Source organism: Quercus robur, chromosome 4 (genome assembly GCF_932294415.1).
Source record: "Quercus robur chromosome 4, dhQueRobu3.1, whole genome shotgun sequence".
Classification (NCBI taxonomy): Eukaryota; Viridiplantae; Streptophyta; class Magnoliopsida; order Fagales; family Fagaceae; genus Quercus; species Quercus robur.
In genome coordinates, this window is record NC_065537.1 from 59,079,714 (window position 1) to 59,100,221 (window position 20,508).

A 20,508-nucleotide genomic window follows, 5' to 3' on the forward strand; every position below is an offset into this window, starting at 1 on the left:
ATGAGAGCTTTTTTGTAGTCACTAAATGAGAAAGTGTGGCAAGTTGTGGAGATAGGCTGGACCAAGCCGAAGGAAGCGCCGGTTGATTGGGATGATGTTAAGATCAAGGCGGCAAACTTTAATAGTAGGGCATTGAATGATTTATTCAATGCGGTCATAAATGAGGAGTTCAAGAAGATATCCTCCACTGAAACTACTAAGGAAGCATAGACCATCCTCCAGACAACCTATGAAGGAACTAAGGCTGTCAAGGATTCGAAGCTTCAGAGGCTAACTATAAGCTTCGAAGAAATCAAGATGGAAGAGGATGAGTCGTTTGATGTGTTCTATGCCAAGCTCAAGGATATAGTAAACTCAGGTTGTAATCTTAAGGAAACCATTCTTGAACCCAAGACTGTGAGAAAGGTGCTTAGATCTCTACCCGAGAGATTTCATGCCAAGATCACCACGATTAAGGAATCAAAGGATATTGACAAAATTCCTTTGACAGAGCTGGTTGGCAATCTACAAACCTATGAGTTGGGTTTGTCTAAAATCGGGAAATCGAGTAAGAGCAAGAGCATGGCACTGAAGGCCAAGAGTAGTGACATGGATGAGTCTTCAGATGATGAAGATTCTAAGATGAAGTCCTACATCACCAGGCAATTTAAGAAATTCATGAAGAATGCATATGGGAAGGGCTTCGATAAGGACCGTAAGCAATCTAGCTCCTCACAGTTCAAGAGCCAAGACAAAGGGAAGAAGGATGCTAGGGATGGTGGTCAGTACATTATTCCTTTAGGACTAAAATGCTTGGGGTGTCAAGGTTTCGATCACATGAATCAAAAGTGCCCCACATATCTCAAGATCATTAGGAAAAGCAAGGCACTTGCTGCTACATTGAGTGACACCGAGCTTGAGGATAACTCTGACAATGAGGATGACGGAATCCTGAATACCTTCACTACCACTATCAATTCTACTGAGGGGATTGTTGAAGATGTGGATGAAAAAGAGGAATTGGTGGAGTCCAAGTTTGAAAAGATGGATGAACAAGATGACATTCACATAGCCTATGCAAAGTTATACAAGGTCTCAAAAAAGCATGAGAAGATGTATAGGTTGGCCACCAAGAAGCTTAGTGATGTGGAGCTTGAGTGAGAAGAAATCTCTACAAAGTTTGATGAAGCAAATCAGACTATTGGAGCACTGAGGTTTGAGAATAACTTTTTGGCTGAGAAGACCAAGAAACTTGAGGCAGAATTGTTCCAAGTCAGAGCTCAGCTGGAAAGAACTTCAAGTGCTAAGCTCGATGAGATGCTAAGTCTTCATAAATTTGCTTCCGATCGAACCGGTTTAGAGTATGATTTCTCTTCTCCTAGTATTGCTTCTACTAGTACTACTATTTTTGTTCCTCCTACTAATAATGTTGAAACTAAGAATAATGATGTTAAAAATGAATTAGCTAGTGAGAACATAGACAAGGGTAAATCTATCTTAGGAGTGCCTCCTAAGCTTGATAAGAAAGAAAGTAAGAACCCTAGGGCTAAGAAGGGAAACTCTCAAAAGCCAAAACAGAAAAAGCAGTATTTTTGTCATCATTGTAAAGCAGCTGGACATACTTGACCAAATTGGTACAAGTGGTTAGCCACTTAAAAGAGCAATAGCATGATCGAGTCGGGAGATCAGAATTAGCTTCCATCCTCTTTTGCTCCCCTTGGAGATCTTCTCAAAGCCCTCATGTTCCTTCCAAACTTGAACAGTTTTAACACTTCCCCTTCACCACCGGATCAAGGGTTCACTAAACGAAAAGGTTCTTCCAAGGTGTAAAAAGAAAATGGCTCCAAGCGATTCTGTCACTTTTTCTCTCTCCTTTTCTTGTTTTTGTTTGCATTACTTGTGTGTTTTGCTTTATTATTTTGAGTCAGTCTAGTTTTATGCTTTGCTTTGTTTTTGTTTAATTTTTTTTGTTTGGTTTCTTTTCAATTTTGGTTTATTTTGTTTTTCATATAAAATTAAAAAAAAATTGAAAAACTGAAAAATTGAAAGATACAAAAACAATGTGTGGTTGTGTACATTGGTACTTGTGTACCTTGGATGGCCATTCAAACAAAATTTTCTAAACTTTTTATCTCTTGTAGCTTAGATGAGCATCTCTATGCACAACTAAGCCAGTGAGCTTTGTGGCTCGGTTTATGATGAGTAAAGATTAAGTAATCTCTTGTACTTAACACTCGTATCACTCTTTTTGACGGGAAGAACTAGAAAATCCTAAGAGAAAGGCATAAATAACCATCTCACCACTGTTGTCCGCCAATCATGAAATGACATCTGTATGCTTCGGCATAACAAAAGTGCAATGTCAAAAGCTTAACATCATTGGGTATTTCTTTTCATTCTCTTATATGCCGATACATGATTTGCTTAAAAGAAAAATATGCAAAGAAAATTAAAAGCAAAAAGAATCAAAATGTTTTATTTATGATTGCAAGCATGTATTCTAGGAGATGTGGGAGTTATAGGATGTACCTCGAAGGTGATAGTCCCCATCAAACAGTTATGATTGTGTGTTAGTCAAAGTGCTTTTCTCATATCTCAAATCATCATAACATGTAGACACTTATGCAATCTTGCGATGTATTTTCACGCATAACACGCAATATTCTTTGCTATTCTTGATACATGTGCAGGTACAATGTGATTTGGCCATCACAAGGAATACATGTGTTAATGTATGCTTACTAAACTGTCTTAATTTGTTTTTGAAATATAAAATTGGTTAGACTTGTTTAGTGTGTGTGTTGTTTTGGGATCTTTGTGCTTATCATTTTTCTTGATGAGAGATGATTTTAAGAGTTTAAAACGTTGTTTGAATCTTTGGTTGAGTTGCATGCTTGATTGCATTCATGTTTGTGTTTTTCCCTTCTTGAAAAACTGTTTTTAAAGCAATCTTGACAGCTCCTCAACACCTCTCGATACCTTGCTTATCTATCGAGCTCTTCAGTTGCTTTCTATCGCGCTCTTCAGTTGCTTTCTATCGCAATCTCAACACCTCTCGATAGCTAGGTGGATCGATCGAGAAACTTTCTGTCCCCTCGATAGCTCTTCAATAGCTACCTCGGTCCATCGAGCTTGTTTTTCCTCTGGACACCTTCTCGATAGCTAAATTTGTTAAAACTTTTAAATCTCGACACCTATCAATCTATCGAGAATTACTGAGGTTCTATATGTAGGGTCAGTGCAATCTGGACTTCACTTTGCTTGATCTCTCTCGATCTCTATACTCTTCAACTCCCTAAACCTCTCTCTTTCTCACTCCAAACTTAATCCTAAGTTGATTTTCAGCCTAGATCAAGTGTTTCTTCACTGGTAAGGTTCCTAAATCCTTCATTCTTTATGCATTTCATGCATTTGACCTAAGTTTTTGGGTTTTTGAAAATTTTTTGGGGTTTTCCAAAATTAATGAAGTTTTTGCAAAATGTTTGAGATGGATTGTATATTCTTGATCTTAAAAACTTCATGCATTGCATCTCATGTGCATTATAACTATATTTTCATGCATTTAGATGTGTGTTATATATGTTAAACTGATTGTGTGCTGGTAGGATTGGATTGGGCTGAGGCCATGATGTTTTTACTATTGCATATCACATGCTCATGCATTTTCATGCATACATCCTTTACATTCAATATTATTTTATATATTTGAACTGTTTTGGGACTTTTCTGGGTGTTTCATTCTTCCCCCCTCACTCTCTCGTTTACATTAGTGCGTAGTGGCACCAAAACGTAAGTCTGTTTCATCCTGAAACCCTCTTCGTTTCGGAGCATCCACTTCGTCTGTTCCTACTCCCTCACACGTCCAGTTCTATGATGAGAAGGCTAAAATGGACTTCTTTGAGAACTTCTCGATGAGGCGTTCATTTGGAATGCCAAGTCATTTTGTCGAACTTCTTTGACACTGACCTACCCACTATCATTCACAGTAGGGGTTGGGAGTTATTGTGTGACATCCCAGTCACTTGTCCATCCGTGCTAATCAAGGAGTTTTACTCCAACATGCATGGATTTGATTATTTAGTACCTCTTTTTGTTACTCGTGTTCAAGGTACGCGCATAGTGGTCATACCGAATATTGTATCCGATGTGCTCCATGTCCCCAGGGTAGTGCATCCTGACTACCCTAGTTATGATCGTCTTAAGATCGTGTCTAAAGACGAACTTATATATGCTTTTTGTGAGTGTCCCTCCGATTGGGGTGATTATCAGTTCACTCTTTGTTCAGCCTTTGCTAAAGCCCTTCATTTTCTTAACATAGTTATGACCTTTGTTTTGCATCCTTTTTTTGATTATAACTTTATTACTGAGCCTCGTGCTTGATTTTTGCTTTCATTGTTTGAGCACCTCACTATAGATTTTCTCTTTCATTTTATTCTTTCTATTCTAGTTGTGTATAGGGAATTGGCAACCCATGATAAGCTCATCTTCCCTTCGGCTATCACGAGGATTTTACGCCATTTTTTTGTTCCCTTTCCCATGTCCAACCACTTTCACGTTATGAGTTCCATTGATGGCGCTACCGTTAAATGGAGCGAGGCACAATTTCGTTTGAGGCAGTTCGGTAAGGCAGCTCCTCCCACTCCTTCTGCTTCATCCACCTCCGCTCCCTTTACTTCTACGGGAGGTGTGACTCTAGATGCGATCATGGCCCAGCTTCAACACATAGATGCTCGCCTTGATACACTTTCTACTGAGTTGTATCAGGTGAACACCCGTGTAGGCCGTATTGCTAGATGGCAGGCTCATCTTGGTGGCTTTGTGGGGTCTCCCTCTCCTCCTCTCGAGGCATCTAAGGCATCTGAGGACGATGATGACTTTGACGACGATGATGATGATGAGGATGGAGATGCTAACTCTTCTAGCACTAACGAGATGTCTACTTGATACTCTTACCCTTTGTCACTCGTGACAAAATGGGGGAGTAGTTTTGGTTATGAGAGTAGTCATAGTTAGGGGGAGAGTTAGTTTAGGAGATTTTTGTTAGGGGGAGTGTTGATTTTGAGGGATGTAGTGAGGATTATATGTATCTTTCTTTTCTGTCTACTTTAGATACATTTATCTCTTGTACATGGGTCTTGTGACCATTTTGACATACATTGTGCTTATATTATTTATATATTAATGTATGTTTTTCACCTACCTTTACATGTGTTGTTTATTTTCTATCTTTATATACATGTTTCTTATATTATGCATGCAATCTATTATTTATGTTTCACACTAAGATGCCTTGATGAGTTTTGTTTAAAGTATTTCAGAAATATAGGTTGTCAAAGTCTACTTGTCATAAACTCTCTTCTTGCAAAGTTTTCAGGAGTTTGTGTTAGGATAGATTTTACTGTACTTAACAAGTGAGTATGAGTTGAGTGATTTATAACTTCTTTCATATGTTCATTTGTTTGTTGTGGTTTTGTCATGGATTGCCAAAGGGGGAGATTGTTAGGACACATGTGTTTCACTTGTTAGGAACATATGTAACTATTTTATGTAATTGACTAATCCTTCATCAAAACACACTTTACTTGTAATTGGGTAGATCTAGGATGTGTTTAATGCTTCAAGAAAAAAGGTTTCAAGTTCAAGTGTTAAAGCAATGCAAGTCTATCCAAGAACCAAGTTAGAAAGTACTGTTCATTAAAGCTCAGCAGCTAGCATCTATCGAAGTTTGAAAAGCTGTGAAGCTCGTGCCTCGATAGCTAGCTCGATAGATGGCTATCTATTGAGGTTTATGAAACTCAGTTTTTCAGGACTGTTTTTCATCCAATCCATGAATGTATGTTTGGGCTTTCTATTCTCACAACCTTAAACATATATAAGGATTATTTTAAGGGCAGTAAAAGGTTACGCACAATTGCACAAGAAAAAAATTTCACAAGAGTGAAGAAGTGTGACAAGAAACCTAGTTTGCCCTAGTTCTTCAAGAAGCTACTATGTTTGTACACCGTAGGATTTTGTGACCAAGCAACTTTATGAACTTCATCGTGAGATGAACAGAAGAACTTTGTAGCCAACATCCTTCTCAAGTTGGTGATCAAGCCATGTACTGGGATTTGCGTAATTGGTTAATCACGTACTGGGAGCCGTGGATTACAAGGAGAGATTGTCACTACAGAACAAGTCCAATTGGGTATTAGGGTAAGGGTTCAACTGTAGGTTGGTATAAGGTACTGGGATTTTTTTACTTGTAACGCCTTGTCTAATACTATATATAATAGCAGAAGCTTTAAAGAGGTGCTGCCACGTTAGGAAAAAAGGTCCCTTTAAAAATTGACATGTGTAGAGTTAATTCTTTAAAATTTCGCTTAGTGCATCTGGAAGACTCACTTTCAGACACCCACCCACTTATCCAAAAGAAGAAAAAAGAAGAAGAAGAGAAAAATGTAAACCTTTATAAAAACACTAGCCGCTTATCCACAAAACAAAAAAACAAAAACAAAAAACACAAACCCTAAAACCCAAACCGTATTTCCTGATCAAAATTCAAACTCACTCAAACTTGCGATTCTTCACTGCACCTCCATATACACACAGATCAGACTAGCGTGTTCCAACCCATCAAAAAACGAAAAAAAAAAAAAAAAAAAAAAAAAAAAAAAAAAAAAACTCTACAATAGTGAAATCTTTGTTCATCCTCTGCAACAACATACGATTTAGAAGCTATCCCGTCTCTGTTCTTCAACAACTGAAAATTCAAAAGGTAGGCATTTTTCCACCTTTTTTGGTTTTCTCTTCAAACATATAGATAGATAACAAAGACTTTGTTAAATACTGTTTTGCCGCACTACTCAATTAAGGTTTAAGGTTTGCCTACCTTTTTCTCTGATTTCCCATTTATTTTTACAATTTCTTGAGTCCTGTTTTGTTTGATTGTAGTATTGATTAAATTTAGTTTTAGATTGGCAGATTTTTGTTTGCTTTGTATTTTTTTTGGTTTTCCACTAAAATTTGGTTTTCTATTCAGTTACCATTTCTAGGGTTTTAAAAATTACTGTAGAGTGTAGATTTATTGATGATTTCTCTCAAACTGAAATCGATTTGGTGCTGAAGAACATAGATTTTTGTGTTGCCAAAAAAATAAAGTGTTGTCATTTCATTTATGTTGTTTTTAATTTTTTGTTGAAATATTTTCCCCTTTTTATATTTTCGTTTACCATGTCTCTTCTTTACCATTGTTGTTAAGGTTTTTACAGTATATATTTAAAGTTTTTCGTTTGTAGTTGCTCTGATTTTAAAATTGAAACCCTGGAACATAGAGAATAAGAAGGTATTGAACATTAAAATGCCTTTCTATCTCCACTGATGCCAATCTACTACCTTTTTCCTTACTTTTCGATTTATTTTTACTATTTCTTGAGTTTTGTTTGTTTGGTTGTTGTATTGATTAAATTTTGTTTTTGTTCAATTCAATATGTTCACTTTTGTTATTATTATGTTCCATTTTTGTTTTAGGCCCTTTTGATGTCGTTTTTTCTGTGATAAATGTGTTGTTCATTCTGTTATGCATGTTCAATTTTTGGATTTTTTGGTTAGTTCTGTTATGTTTTCATGGTGAGGTTTAAGTTTAGTTGTAATTGGTTTTTTTTTTTTTTTTTTTTAAATGGTTTTATGTGTTGTTAAATCCATAAATCAGATTAATATGACTTTGGTTCTATAACCTCTAATTTGCAAATGTTGGGTTCTATTGCAAATGACTAATTGTAGTAGTCAACAACTTTCTACACAATTTTTATATATTTAGATTATTGTATCAATCTTGATCCTTGAGTTTAAATTGGTGAATGGTCATTGCTTAATACTGCCAAGTAAAACAGATTTTGCACTTAAGTTTTTGCTATAGTGAATTTTAGACTTTGGTCTATGTTATTTAACCTGACTAATGGTCATCTTTTTTCTATATCTCACAAATGGCATATTTTTCTTTGAATTGATTGGCATTATTAAGACAAAGGCCTTGATAAAAGAAAGTTAGTTGTTGTACATCATGCTGTGTCTCACATATTACCAACATCTTTTGGAACTTTAGGAAAATTGGGAACATGTTAGAAAATTTTCCTGCCTATTTCAGTTCTGCATTTTCATACTTTAATTTTACGCTCATTTTTAGGTATTGTATTTCATAATCTTCACTTGATTAATTGATGTCTTAGTGTACTGTTCAATCAAAATGCAGAATTTAAGTTTTGGGGCTATCAAAACTGTTGGTCAACATTCTGTACTCATAGGTTGTTTGTTTTGGTAGTAGAGATTGAAACAGTGTCACCTCGTAATAAACTCTTCATCTTCTCCTACACAATAACCGGTTCTTTAAAAATACAATTTCTTTGTTATAGTCAACTAAAATATTTGAATTGCTGAATTTTTTATATCAAAGTAAGAAATTATATTAAGTTTCTAGAGTTAGTGCATCAAATTAAATATATACGGTAATTTTTTAGTAAAATAATTTGTAAATGGCTGGCGTAGCAATTTAAAATGTGAATATTTGATGTGAGATTCAATTTGATGTATATTTTTGTTGTTAGTTCTATTATGTGTGTTTTATTTTTGGTCTTTTGGTTATGTAAAAGACTTAGTGTTGAGATTTGCTTTCTTATTGTCGGCTCTTTAATGGTTTTGTATGGAGCTTTAACATAAAAGAAGACCTGGTCATAAAAGAAGAAGAAAAATATGAAGCCTAATGTATTTCAATCTATTTTATAAATAACATACTCTTACAAGCAAGACAAATAAATGGATATACTACCTTACTTTATGAATTTTTATGTATTTCTTTATATTGTTTATTTTATTTTTTATTTTTTTTTAGAAGCGTAACCTAAATGTACTGTTAAGTTACTACGACTGCCATATTATTTGCTGCTCTGCCTCATCTCTTATCTGCAACATTATGAATTAAAGGTTAGCATACTCTTTTTTTGCTTCAAATAGTTTTTTTCCCTGAAACTTCTCACCACTGCATTTCCTTTCTATCCATTATGTATTTATTGTTTGAATTACCTCTGTTTAGACAGATTTATAACATTCACCAGGTGTTCTCAAGAAACATTGTTGAATAAAGCTGACAGGTTAGGACAGCCTAATTATCATTCTTATCCATTTGACTTCAACTCGTTTTAATTCCATATTAATCTGATAAGATTTTTTAATGGGAGTTGGAAAAAAAACTTGGGTGATTCAACTTTTGTTTTAGGTAATGATTTTTGTTTACCGATTTCGGCTGAAGAGTTTACTGGGTATAAAAGGAATTGCATTTTCTTTGGAGATTTACAGAGTATCCTTCCATCCTAGCTTTTCTCAAATTTGCTTTAGACTTATGTAAGATAGTATGCTTCCAAAATTTCTTATTGAGTTAAAATAAAGGAAGACATTGTGAAATTGAGAAGTTGATTTACTGTCATATTTAACAGCATAATGTGCTTGCGATTTACTCTTTTTATTATACAAATCAATAAGAGTAGTGGATTGGGTTCCAATAATTTTCTTTTTTGGGACCTGAATTTGAAGCAGAGAAATAGAAAGAGAATGTGTAATACAGAATTCAATTTAATTTTCAATTTCTGTTTTCCATCCTACCTGTTTTGCTATTTTTGAAAAGTGATTGAAATTGTAGAACTTTGAAATCTGAAAGTGTAATGTTTTTAATACAAAGTTAACCTCTTAGATTTTAGTTAATATTCTACTCTATCTGCATAATTACGTTTATTTATGGGCTGTTACACCAATAAAATATGGACATCTAAATGCATCCTATATAGACCCCTATCACTTTTTTAATCTTTGTGCTTTTTAACGTTCGTTTATTTAATTAATGACTTTTCAAGCCCTTTGGGTAGCCAGAAGCACTTGGTGGAGTCATGTGGAGCTCTCTATGTTATTGGTAGATGCTTTAATAAAGAAAGGAGGAGGGTAGAACATACCAACAAATATGTTAGAGACTGTGATGGTCCCAAAGTGGTTGATTTCAAAGTGTAATTATTGTTTTTGTTTTGGGTAATGATTGTTGTTTATCGATTTTGGCTGAAGAGTTTACTGGGTATAAAAGGAATTGCATTTTCTTCAATGATCAAAATGAAACTCATGTTTTCAACTTGAAAGATAGTAACTTTGGAGATTTACAGAATATCTATCCAGCTTGGCTTCTCTCAATTTTATTATATTTTCTCTTTGACACTTGATTTGCTGTCATCTTTAACAACATGATCAAATGATTAAAATAAATACATTTTCCCTTTTTGTTCTGATGCTGTATTGAGTCATTTTGGTGAATAGGTACAGTTTTGCTACTGGCAAAATGCATCCATCCAAGTCTTCAACACCAGGTAATGATGCCCAGTCTATTTCACCTACGCTGATTTTATTAAAATCTGCCATTTTAGGATCTCAAGGGAGTCTATTATCTCCACAAGAAGCATTTTCTTCAGTTGAAATTGAATGTTACAGTTTTTTTTTTATTTTTTTTATTATTATGAACTAAGAAATATGAGTTAGTTTTGATTTAAGCTTTTTGGTTGGGTTAGTTGTATAGTGAAAAGGCATGTTTGTTTTATTTCAATGTAATTTGTCAGGCTCCTCCGTAAATACCACCAAAGTTCAAAATGTGAAGTTTTATTTCTATTGTACATTTTTATTATATTTTCACTTTGACACTTTATTTGCTATCATTTTTAATAGCATGATCAAATGATTAAAATAAATACATTTTCCCCTTTTGTTCTGATGCAGTATTGAGTCATTTTGGTGAATAGGTACAGTTTTGCCGAAGGCAAAATGCATCCATCTGAGTCTTCCACACCAGCTGATGATGGCCAGTCTGTTTCACCTGCGCTGATTAAATTTGCCATTTTAGGATCTCAAGGGAGTCTATTACCTCCACAAGCAGCATTTTCTTCAGTTGAAATTGAATGTTACAGTTGTTGTTGTTGTTGTTGTTTTTTTTATTTTATTTTTTATTTTTTATTTTTTTTCCTTTGATTTGGTTATGAACTAAGAAATATGAGTTAGTTTTGATTTAAGCTTTTTGGTTGGGTTAGTTGTATAGTGAAAAGGCATGTCTGTTTTATTTCAATGTAATTTGTCAGGCTTCTTCGTAAATACCACCAAAGTTCAAAATGTGAAGTTGTATTTCTATTGTACATTTTTATTATATTTTCACTTTGACACTTTATTTGCTATCATTTTTAACAGCATGATCAAATGATTAAAACAAATACATTTTCCCATTTTGTTCTAATGCTATATTGAGTCATTTTGGTGAATAGGTACAGTTTTGCTGCTGGCAAAATCCATCCATCTGAGTCTTCAACACCAGTTGATGATGCCCAGTCTGTTTCATTTGCCCTGATTTGATTAAAATCTGCCATTTTAGGATCTCAAGGGAGTCTATTACCTCCATAAGCAGCATTTTCTTCAGTTGAAATTGAATGTTACAATTTTTTTCCCCTTTGATTTGGTTATGAACTAAGAAATATGAGTTAGTTTTGATTTAAGTTTTTTGGTTGGGTTAGTTGTATAGTGAAAAGGCATGTATGTTTTATTTCAATGTAATTTGTCAGGCTCCTTCATAAATACCACCAAAGTTCAAAATGTGAAGTTGTATTTCCATTGTACATTTTTATTATATTTTCACATTGACACTTTATTTGCTGTCATTTTTAACAGCATGATCAAATGATTAAAATAAATACATTTTCCCCTTTTGTTCTGTTGCTGAAAAGTGAGAAGTATGATGTGCTGAGATTTGAGTACAAAGTAGATTTACCTATTAGGATGACCATTATTTTAATTTATGTGTGTTCGGCTACCTACATAAGCTCATTAGATTATTGGATATGTAAATGATGCTATATTGAGTCATTTTGGTGAATAGGTACAGTTTTGCTGCTAACAAAATGCATCCATCCGGATCTTCAACACTAGTTGATAGTGTCCACTCTGTTTCACTTGCCCTGATTTGATCAAAATCTATCATTTTAAGATCTCAAGGGAGTCTATTACCTCCACAAGTAGCATTTTCTATAGTTGAAATTGAATGTTAAATTTTGTTTTTTGTTTTTGTTTTTTTTGAACTAAGAAATATGAGTTAGTTTTTAGTATTTTGGTTGGGTTGGTTTTGATTTAACCTTTTTGGTTGGGTTAGTTGTATACTAGAAAGGTATGTTTGTTTTATTTCAATGTAATTTGTCAGGATCCTTCGTAAATACCATCAAAGTTTGGGTTGTGATGACTAAGAATCTTTAGAATGCATAGTAATAATTTCTTACACATTTTGCAACAAATTTTTTCTTTAAAAATTGATTTTATTAGCCAAATTTCTCTTCTACTTATGAGATTTCAAATGACCCCGCGCATTGCACAGGTTAAATGCTAGTTTTGATAATAGTGGATTTTCTGGAGTGGTGACCTTAAAATCACCTAGTGGGGTTTTTGCTGTATATGTTTTACCCATTCGTAAACAAATCACCCTGTCAATTTAATTTTCGCTGCGTACTTAGTTTAATTGGTGATTTGTTTGTGCTACCACGTACATTGCATGTTAATTTGATTAATTAATTAAACTTGACGAATTAATCAATTAATTTATCACAAGGGGTCAATACGTTTTTGGCCTATCACCTACCTCTCCATATCCAAATCCTTGAGAGGTTGATAAACCAAACACTTACCACACTCATTCTGAGTGTCAAGTGAGGTTTTGGTGCTGCTGGCAAGCATTGGAAGAAGCCAAGCTTTGGCGGATGCAATTAGGCATATTGTAGGATCTGGAAAGCTAGACAAGACACAGTTCCAAGAAGCCTTCTTGGAGTAGGAGTAGGATCTTGGAGGGCTTAGGTGCATTAGGTAGATTAGGCTTGGAAGGTCTCTTGCTATTCGTGTATCCCAACTTATTGTCTAGTGGATCGATTTATCGCTTGGAGGACGGCAAAGAGGTTTTTCGCTGAGTTCTTCAGTTTCCTCTTCAATAACACCTCGGCGTGTTATCTTGTGTCTACATTCTTCTTCCCTACTCTTTTAACTTTCATTTTATGACTTTTTTTTAATAAATATGGCTTAGAGTAGTTTTATTGTTTATCCGCTCACATTTACTCTATTCAACATTTAGTTTAAGTTAGAGTAAAATCAACCGAGCCGTAATCTTTTAATTTGAGGGTCTAAACAGCTCTTGTGTTTTTAACACAAATCTGAGCTTTCAGATTGAAAGCTTTTCATTTGGCTTCCATTTTTCATACTTTGTGATCAATACAACTCAATTTTTAAACAACAATGCCGTAAAATTTTTTATATTTCTTTGATGAATAAGCCTTTGACTTTGACACTATACATTTTGAATACAATTTGCTCCACCTTTTCATAGTCAAACTAGTTTTCGAAGTAAGACTTTTTTAGCTCTTTCTCTTTTTAGAGATTGACGTTTTAGAGCTTTTTTGACCCAAAAAAAAAATGTGAGGAGATATATAGGCTCAAGGCTATGCATGTATCAAGATCAAACAAAACTATTGACTAATCATTCATGACTAGCTTGAAGATCTATTTACAACAATCAAATGTAGATTTATGGATTTCGCTCACACTTAAAAAATGTGCATACATAATAAGCTAAACTCGTAAATGCACAATGCCATTACTACAGAGGTACTAGGCCAAGCTCAACATGTGATATACACAACACAAACAACCAAACTTTTTGAGATTTTAAACTTTTTATGGGTTTTTGAATTTTTTTGACAGACTAAAAACAAAGCTATAAAGTAAGATAAACAAAAATAAGGTAAACAAAACAAAGACCTATAAAAGAAACATGCTAGGACGGAAGCAATGACTCTAGAAGAATGCATATGCCATGATGCATGAAACTATGACACTAATGCATTGGAAGTATTAATGCATGGACATAGTGAGTGATCATGCATGAGTACCCTTCTTCACCCACACAGCGTGAGTGTTTTGGGTGAGGTCCTTAGAAGGAGGGGTACGACCAACAAAACTTTCAAAACTCGGGTGAAGCTAGCTAGGCATAATGAAATATTCTTCAACATCCTCATAACGTCTCCAATGAGTTGACCCACGTTTTCTCCTTCTTGAGTTTTCTTGACCACGTAGAGAATTAGCCCTCTTGAGAGCTTGAAGCTTGAAGCAATTTGGTCTTGTGTGCCCTCGTATGCCATAATAATGATAGAATGCTTCACTTGAGGTCCCCTTTGACTTTTGGGCAATGACTTCCCTTTTGCCTTTGGTTTTGGGCCAAAGTCTCAACAATAGGGATCTCAACCTTGGGCTTCTCTACCTTAGGCTTCTCTACATTCTTGGCCAACACGAACTTCACTTCCTCTTTAGGTTCCCTACTTAAGCTTCCTTCACCTGTGTAGCCCAAACCAGTCTTGTCATTTGAAGGCTTTTGAGATGAGAGCATGCTGTCAAGTTTCTTGGTGGTGATGTGTTCCACTTTGACATTTGCTTGAATTACTTCAAGTTCAAGAAACTTGATTTTGGAGTAGGCATTTAGCAACTCTTCCTTCAGCTCTTCAACTTCACATTTGGCATCCTTAAGTTGAACAAGAGTGGATTTGTGCTCTTCTTCAATTTTCTTCATCTTCTTAACGACACTCTTGGCAACCTTAACATATTTGCCACAATCTTCAAGCAATACATCATACACTTCTTAAAGATTCTTTTTACCCTCATTAAGGTATGCATCCTTATTATCTGAAGCATAAACTTTTTCGCCTTTCAAATGTACACCAAGTTCATCAACCGAATTGCTTAAGTCATCCTTAGAATCAACTGTGGTAATTTCCATTGAAAGCTGAACAGTTTCCATCACTATCACATTCTCCTTTTGCATCATAGTTTGAGCTCTTTGAGTCACTAAGGGTAGTTGTTAGCACTTTACCATTTCCTCTCAAATAGTTTGGATATTCTTTCTTTAGATTCGTATGGTCATTGCATTCATAGCACACAATTCCTTGATTTGATGATGAGTCTTTCCCATCCTTCTTCTTGAAGTCTCTTTTGTCATTTTTGGAGGATGAGAATTTTCCTTTTCCAAATGATTTCCCATTGTTCTTCATTTTAAGAAATTTCTAGAAGTTCTTTGCAAGAAACGCCACCTCTTTTTTAACATTGTCTTCGTCGGAGGAATCACCGCTCCTCTCATTTATGTTTTTGAGAGCAAATGATTTGCTGGACTTATGTGAGCGCAGTCCAAGCTTGTAGGTTTGAAGAGAGCCAACAAGCTCTTGAATCTTGATCTCGTCCAAATCTTTGCTCTCCTCAATGGCGGTGACCTTAGCTCGGAAACTTTTGGGTAAAGATCTCAAGATCCTCCTTACCACTTTGGCGTCTTCAATCTTCTCTCCAAGATTGATCTTGGCAATCACAATCTCATTGAGTCTCCCATAGAATGAATCAAATGACTCATTGCCACTCATTTTCACTTCCTCAAATCGAGTAGTGAACATTTGAAGCTTGGTGTCCTTAACCTTCTTGGTTCCTTCATAGGTGGTCTTAAGAATGGTCCACGCCTCTTTGGCGGTCTTCACATGAGATATCCTGTAGAATTCATCAGTAGAAACAAAACAAAAGATATAATTAATAGCTTTGCTATTGGCATTTGCCAAAACAAGTGTAGCCTTATCCCATTCGGCTTTGGCTATTATGGGTCTCACCCACCCATTCTCAATGGAATCCCAAACGGTCTCATCAATAGCACATAGAAAAGCATTCATTCGTACTTTCCAAAAAGCATAATTACTCCCATCAAAGTAAAGAGGTGCGTTGAGGGATTAAGATCTATCCATCTCACACAGGGTCTAGGATCACACAATGATAATGAAATCCAACAAGTGTACCCGCTCTGATACCAATTAAAAGTTCAAATTAGTGTGAAAACACACAAGCTTGTTCAGACCCCAAATTAAAAATTATGGCTAGGTTTCTTTTACTCAAACTTAACAAAGTGCGGAACAAGATTAAATATGTGCAATGAACTGATAACACTACTCTAAGCTATCCATCCTTAATGAACAATAAAATTAAAGCTTAAATAGTAGGGAAGAGAGATGCAAACACAAGGTAACACCAAGATGTGTTATTGAAGAGAAAATCAAAGAACTCGGCGAAAAACCTCTCTGTGACCCTCCAAGTTGAAATCAATCCACAGAGAATAAAGTTGGAGTACTCAAATAATAAAAGACCCTCCAAGCCTAGTCTACCCCATGTACTTTAGCCCTTCAAGCTCCTGCTACCAACAGACTTCTCAGAGTCTTGTCTTCTCTAGCTTTCCGAATCTTGCAATTCAGCCCGATTGCATTTGCCACTAAATGGCTCCTTCCAATGCTTCCCAACAGCACCAAAATCTCACTTAACACTCAGATTAGGTGTGGTAAGTGTTTGGGCTAAGAACCTCTCAAGAATGTAGAGATGGAGAGGCAGGAGTAGAGAAAAACCAAAGAGGAAATGTGTAGATGATTGTGGATATAACAATCTCTAACTCTCATGTGTATTTGCTAGGGTTTTCTCTTTGAAAAACACTTCTTAAAATTTGTGGGTAATGCGGTTATTTATAGTGTGGGTAAAGAATTTGATAAAGCACTTTATCTTTTTGCCAAACAGGATGTTTTGCGGGTACCTTGCGAGAAGGCCCTTCTCATAAAACACTCGTGAACTTAACAGCCTGGCATGACTTTTCAACTTCCAATCATGTGCTTCACACATGGCCTTTTGGCGGGTTACTCTTCTCACGAGTTTCTCGTGAGCTAGTCACAAACTGCACTGATTCATCTTTGAAGCTTGATTATTCACCAATCTCTCACACTCATCCCTTACAAATAAACCCACATAAATACAGGGAAATGATCGAAGAAATTACAATCAAATTTGGCATGGAATTAGAGCCAACAAAGGCTAGTTGGAAATCACAAATTTACACGCACAATCACAGAAATGAAATTGATATTCTTTGAACATCAGACTTGTGTATTATATGTGGGTATCAAGTATGAATTAGTCCATAGTCTAGTATGAAACTTCAATGATCAATTCAATTAAGTCATACACAAATAGCACGAAGTCAAGTAACTTTTCTCACTAGTAGAAATGAACATATATGACTCCTCATGAAGAAATGAACATATATGACTCCATTTTTCATACTTTATGATCAATACAACTCAATTTTTGAGCAATGATGCCATGAAATTTTTTATATTTCTTTGAAGAATAAGCCTTTGGCTTTGACATCATACATTTTGAATACATTTTTGCTTACCTTTTCTTAGTCAAATTAGTTTTTGAAGCAAGGCTTTTTCAGCTCTTTCTTTTTTTAGAGATTGACATTTGAAGAGCTTTTTGATATAAAATAAATAAATGTGAGGAGATATATAGGATCAAGTCTACGCATGTATCAAGATCAATCAAGACTATTGGCTAGACATTCATGACAAGCTTGAAAATCTATTTACAATAATCAAACAAAGATTTCTATATTTCACTCACACTTAAAATGTGCATACATAACAAGCTAAGCTCATAAATACACTATGCCATTAGTACGAAGGTATTAGGTTCAACATGTGATATGATACAACACAAGCGATCAAACTCTTTGAGAATTTTTACTTTTTATGATTTTTTTTTTTTACTCATTTAAAATAAAAACAATAAAGTAAGATCAACAAAACAAGACAAACAAAGTAAAAAGCATTAAAAGAAACATGCTAGGAAGGAGGCATTGAAGCAAGAAGACTACATATGATATGATGCATGAAACTATGACCCTAATACATTGAAAGTATTAATGCATGGACATAGTGAATAATCATGCATGAGTACCCTTCTTTACCCACACCTCACGAGTACTTTGGGTAAGGTCCTTAGACCGTGGGGTACAACCAACATAACTCTCAAACCTTAGGGTGAAGCTAGCTAGGCAAAATGAGATGTTCTTAAGCATTTCCATGACATCTCCAACGAGTTGACCATCATTTTCTCTCTTAGCTTACTTTCCTCTTGGTATTCTTCTTGTATTTTCTTGTGCATGCATAGAATCAGCCCTTTTGAGAGCATGAAGCTTGAAGCAATTTGGTCTTGTGTTCCTTTGAATGCCACTATGGAGACAAAAATGCTTCACTTGAGGTCCCCTTTGATCTTTTGCCTTTAAATTTGGCCTAATGTCCTTCTTCTCAATGACAAGGATCTCAATCTTGGGCTTCTCTACATCCTTCGCTAATACAAACTTCATCTCCCTTCTTGGTTCGCCACTTGAAGTTCCTTCATCGGTGTGGCCCAATCCAGTTTTGTCTGTGGAAGGCTTCTGAGATGAAAGTACACTATCAAGTTTCTTGGTTGTGATGCGCTCCACTTTGACATTAGCTTCAATCACTTCAAGTTCGAAGAAACTAGTTAGAGTTGGCACTCAACAGCTTTTCTTTCAACTCTTCAACATCACACTTGGCATCTTTAAGTTGTGCAAGAGTGGATTTGTGTTATTCTTAAATTTTCTTCATCTACTTGATTGCACTTTTAGCAACTTTAGCATATTTGCCACAATCCTCAAGCAATGCATCATACACATCTTGAAAATTCTTATCACCTTCATTTAGGTACACATCCTCGTCATCTGAAACTTCATCTTCTTCACCCTTAGAGTGAACACCAAGTTCTTCAACCAAGTCACTCAATTCATTTTTGGAATCAACCGAGGTAATTGCCATAAATGCTGAATAATTACCATCACCATCGCATTCTTCTTTTGAATCGGAATTTGAGCTCTCCGAGTCACTAAGGGTAATTGTTAGCACTTTACCATTTCCACTCAAATAGTTTGGAAACTCCTTCAAATGCCCATAACCATTGCATTCATAGCAAACAATCCCTTGGGATGGTGATGAGTCTTTTGCATCCTTCTTCTTGAAGTCTCTTTTGTCATTCTTGGAGGATGAAAATTTTCCTTTGCCAAATGACTTCCCATTGTTCTTCATCTTCAGAAACTTTTAAAAGTTCTTTGCAAGATATGTCACCTCTTTTTCAACATCATCCTTATCCGAGGAATCACTAGTTCTCTCATTTATGGTTTTGGGAGCAAGTGATTTACTAGACTTATGAGAGGGCAATCCAAGCTCATAAGTTTGAAGAGAGCCAACAAGCTTTTGGATCTTAATCTCATCCAAATCTTTGATCTCCTCAATGATGGTGACTTTAGCTAGGAAGCTTTTGGGTAAGGATCTCAAGACTTCCTTACAACTTTGGAATCTTCAATCTTCTCTCCAAGATTGAGCTTGGCAATGACTATCTCATTTAGTCTCCTATAGAATTGTTAGGACATATGTGGAACTTGTTAAGAACATATGTCATTTAGAATTAGCTAATCCTTTTTCAAAATGCATTTTACTTGTAATTGGGTAGATCTAGGATGTGTTTAATACTTCACAGAACAAGAGTTCAAGTCCAAGTATTAAAGCCATGCAAATCTGTCAAAGAATCAAGTGAAGAAGTGTTGTTCATTAAAGCTTGACAGATGTATCTATCGAGATTTAATATTTAAAGTTCGACAGATAGCTCGATCGCTAAATCTATCGAGAATTACGAAATTCAGATTTCCAGATCTATTTTTCATGCATATCCAAGCTATTTGTGTAGGGTTTCTTTTCTCATAACCCTAAAAATATATAAGGATTATTTTAAGGGCCATCAAAGGTGATGCAAGTGAATGCAACTTGATGCAAAGTGATTATTCACTCAAATTGTGATGGGAGACAATTTTCCCTAGTTCATCTTTCTCTTGAAGAAGCTGTTGCGTTTGTGCGCCGTAGGGTTTGGTAACCAAGGAACTTTGTAATCTTCATCTTTTGGATGAACTGAAGAACTTTGTAACCAACATCTCCAAGTACTCCAAGTGTTGTAGATATTTCAGCAGACATTCCTACCTCACCTAATTCTAAATCTCATGAAGAGAAAGGATCTTCCTCTAGGATCAAGTTGAATCATCCTCCTGAAGTTATTGTGGGAAATATGGATGAACTTACACTAAGAAAGCGTATAGTTGATAAATGTGTTGCTAACTTTGTGTCTTATTCTTGCTATTTGTCGCAGGTTGAACCCACCAAGGTTGAGGAAGCTCTCTAGGATGAAAGCTGGGTTAAGGCTATGCATGATGATCTGCTTCAATTTAAAAGGAATGTTGTCTGGACCCTAGTACCAAGATTAGAAGGAGAGCATATCATTGGCACAAAATGGATTTTCAATAAGACTGATGAGGAGGGAAATGTGATCCACAACAAGGCTCGTCTTGTGGCTCAAGGATACTCCCAAATGGAAGGAGTAGACTATGATGAGACATTTTCTCCTATAGCTCATATAGAATCCATTAGGGTTCTCCTAGCCCTGGCATGCCACTTGAAGTTCAAGCTCTACCAAATGGATGTAAAGACTACATTCATGAACAGGTTCCTTAAAGAAGATGTCTATATGGCTCAG

The 20,508-nt window shown here is 35.4% G+C and overlaps 1 long non-coding RNA gene across 2 annotated transcripts; it reads left to right on the top strand.

Annotated features, from left to right (window-relative positions):
• Positions 1-9,003: 9,003 nt before the first annotated feature.
• LOC126724497 (uncharacterized) lies at positions 9,004-11,054 on the top strand. 2 transcript variants are annotated; one of them, XR_007655009.1, is made up of 3 exons: positions 9,004-9,104; positions 10,309-10,358; positions 10,762-11,054. It is a non-coding gene; the product is annotated as an uncharacterized LOC126724497 (long non-coding RNA). The 2 variants fall into 2 exon arrangements; XR_007655008.1 differs by having other exon boundaries at positions 10,785-11,054.
• Positions 11,055-20,508: the final 9,454 nt, after the last annotated feature.